The following is a 3,436-nucleotide window of genomic DNA, read 5'->3' as shown; positions in this document are numbered from 1 at the left end:
AGATCCTCTTCCCCAGTTTTATCAGCGATCATATATACCAAATGCCTCATGCTGCAGGACACTGCCCTTGAGGCGGTAAAGGTGGAATCCCTCGCTGAGCCCGGGGAGAAACCAACCTTGGAGGGTAAACAGATTAAGAAAGAAGAGAAAAAGGCGAGTCCTGGTACGAACCTACACATCTTCCGATCCGAACTCGTTTGCTACCGTCTGTGCGCCACCCGAAGGGACTTGTATGGTGGGACCTACGACCTGATATGGTCCTATGTCCCTAACCTAGGGAACATCTTTAGACATGAAGACCAGTCCTTCTGTCTTCTGATCTACTTACCTTGACGTCTAGGCAATTTCTTCGGCCCATCGTATAGCCTACATCCGATTTAATCTGAGATTCTACAGATGGATGGTATTCTAACAAAATCTTGAAAACTGATGTGTGCATGTTAGAAATGTACAAATTTTCAAAAATATAGTCTTTCCTCATTACCAACTGGGTTTCTAAAAGGACCTGGAGGCGCCGGGTATCGATCCCGGTACCTCTCACATGCTAAGCGAGCGCTCTACCATCTGAGCTACGCCCCCAGCTGCTCGAGCAGTATGTTTCCTAAGTATTTATCTCTGCTAGTCCAGTTATCTGGTAGTTTTCGAACTTACAACCAGAGAGCGTGTAGCTGTTGGCACACATTAACTGTATCCAGCGTACAGTGGACCTTACACGACCGATACTTTCATTACCGTTGTTGGGGAGGGGCCAAACTACTGTCTTTCCTTGAGAAAGGTCGGGGTCGTCCGGTTCCCTGGAAACATACTAGCGCGTTGGAAGTGTTGCGTCGTGTAGGGGCTATGGACTTTCTGATTATCAGGTTGGTCTTTTATTGAAGGATCCTAGTAAAATATTAACTGAGAAATTCTTGATGAAATGAACGTAGATACTGCAAACCTTGAGGCACAAGATATCGTTTCCTTTAAGTGCGGTCATTTTTGTAAATGTTCCGTGGAGACATAATCTCGCAAGCAATGTAATGTCACGCTATGATAGCATTGGAAGTCCGACTCGTTGGCTGAATGGTCAGCGTACTGCACTTCGGTTCAGAGGGTGCCGGGTTCGATTCCCGGCCGGGTCGGGGATTTTAACCTTCATTGGTTAATTCCAATGACCCGGGGGCTGGGTGTTTGTGCTGTCCCCAACATCTCTGCAACTCACATAACACTATCCTCCACCACAATAACACGCAGTTACCTACACATGGCAGATGCGGCCCACCCTCATCGGAGGGTCTGCCTTACAAGAAATAGCCACACGAAATTCGTTAATTAATAGGATTGGAAAAGGCTGGGAAAAGGCTGGCACTCGTAACGTACTGGTGGTAGTTAAGGTATAGTTCCAGTATTAGCCTGGTGTGAAAATGAATATCAATGGATATTAATCTTCAGATCTAGGGAATACAAGAGAAGTTCTGATCATAATTGTGGTTTTGAAAGTCTTCATAGCTAAAAAATGAAAACCTACAACCTGTTTTCCAGTCTTTGACCGGATCAGGGATGTAATGAAAGAATCAGATATAGGCTATTAGTACGATGGGGTCGCCACTCCCAAAGTAAAAGTAAACTCGTGTCCTCATCCCGAGGTGGTGCAGCTCTTTTCAGGCACACCCCCATTGGAGGTGAGCTGCATGTACCATTTCAACCACATACCAGCCCTCCTGCCATTCTTAAATTTCTGGCAGTATCGGGAATCGAACCCAGGCCCCCGAGGACGGCAGGTAATCACACTAACCGTTATGCTACGGAGGCGGACACTCCCAAAGTGATTTATATTAATGAGTGATAGATGCTATGAAATGAGAATGGAGAGAGTTGCTGGAATGAAAGATGACAGGGAAAACCGGAGTACCCGGAGTACTCGGAGAAAAATCTCCGCTTTGCCCAGCACAAATCTCACATGGAGTGACCTGGATTTGAACCACGGTATCCAGCGGTGAGAGGCCGACGCGCTGCCGACTGAGCCACGGAGGTTCTTCTTCAAAGTTATAATACAATTAAGCTTCAAATAGAGTATATGTAAAAAAAAAATATCTTAGTTTCCATCGCTGAAGTATGACCGTGTTCGTGGAGATATTCAGAAACGATGAGATGTGCTGAATTGTCAGCATATTGACCATCGGTTGAGAGACCTCGGGTTTGATCCCCTGCCAGGCCGAAGGTGGTTTTTTCTCTGGCTTGCGGAGTCAGTGATTGTGTTCGTCTTAATAAACTTATCTCCATATGCTTCGGACAAAATACACTACCAACCATGGCAGAGAGAAACAAATTCCTCCTCGTAAGGTAGACATCAGGAATGGTACCCGGTCGTAATTCTGGGTTAAATAAATATCAGGTGCGAACCCCAATAAAATGGGAGGAAGAAGATATGACGCGCCTAACTTTATTCTGAATAAGAAATGTAGGGACTTCTTTCAGTATAAATACGAAACAAGAATGTAAACTTTACCTTTATTTCAGAATGATGTACATTCTCATTTTAAAACTGATTCCCCTCTAATTTCGCACGCATGTGGCCTCATGTAGCATTCGTAATTTCTAATATTACAGTAATTTAATAATAGTCGGTACAACTATTAAATTATATTCACGTCCAACCTTTTTCCCCTACGAGGTTGTGTATGAAGTGGGATGAACCTCCGTAGAGAATTTTCGCGACCCCATATACTTTCTCACGTCAAACTCATCAGAGGTGTTAATGAGTTGGAATGAATTAGTGGTGTGGAATTGTAGGAAACTGAATTTGACTGAAGAATGTATTGCTTCTTTTCAAAGACGGATTCGCCTTCAAAGGGAGAGCAAGTGAACCAACACATGCGCTGAAGGTCACTTTGCAATAATTTAAAAGGAAAGAGTCCGCCTCTGTTGTGTAGTGGTTAGTGTGATTAGCTGCCACCCCAGAGGCCCGGGTTCGATTCCCGGCTCTGCCACGAAATTTGAAAAGTGGTACGAGGGCTGGAACGGGGTCCACTCAGCCTCGGGGGGTCAACCGACTAGAGGTGGGTTTCAACTTCTCCAGGCAAATGCCGGAATGGTACCCAACTTAAGGCCATGGCAGCTTCCTTCCGTCTTCCTTGTCTATCCCTTCCAATCTTCCAACACCCCACAAGGCACCTGTTCAGCATAGCAGGTGAGGCCGCCTGGGCGTCGAGGTACTGGTCATACTCCCCAGTTGTATACCCCGACCCAGAGTCTCACACTCGAGGACATTGCCCTTGAGGCGGTAGAGGTTGGATTCCTCGCTGAGTACGAGGGAAAAGCCAACCCTGGAGGATAAACTGATTGAAAAAGGAAGAAAAAAGAATTCATTCGTCGTCTTCTTCTTCTTTTCCTTCCGCTTTTCCCACACCTGTGGGGTCGCGGGTGCGAACTGCGTCGCACATGTGGATTTGGCCCT

The 3,436-nt window shown here is 45.9% G+C and overlaps 1 non-coding gene across 1 annotated transcript; it reads right to left on the bottom strand.

Annotated features, from left to right (window-relative positions):
* Window positions 1-506: 506 nt before the first annotated feature.
* On the bottom strand, window positions 507-579 carry TRNAA-AGC (transfer RNA alanine (anticodon AGC)). Its single transcript has one exon. It is a non-coding gene; the product is annotated as a tRNA-Ala (tRNA).
* Window positions 580-3,436: the final 2,857 nt, after the last annotated feature.

The sequence above is a fragment of the Anabrus simplex genome, chromosome 4 (assembly GCF_040414725.1).
Source record: "Anabrus simplex isolate iqAnaSimp1 chromosome 4, ASM4041472v1, whole genome shotgun sequence".
NCBI lineage: Eukaryota > Metazoa > Arthropoda > Insecta > Orthoptera > Tettigoniidae > Anabrus > Anabrus simplex.
This window is presented reverse-complemented; position numbering and strand designations above follow the sequence as displayed.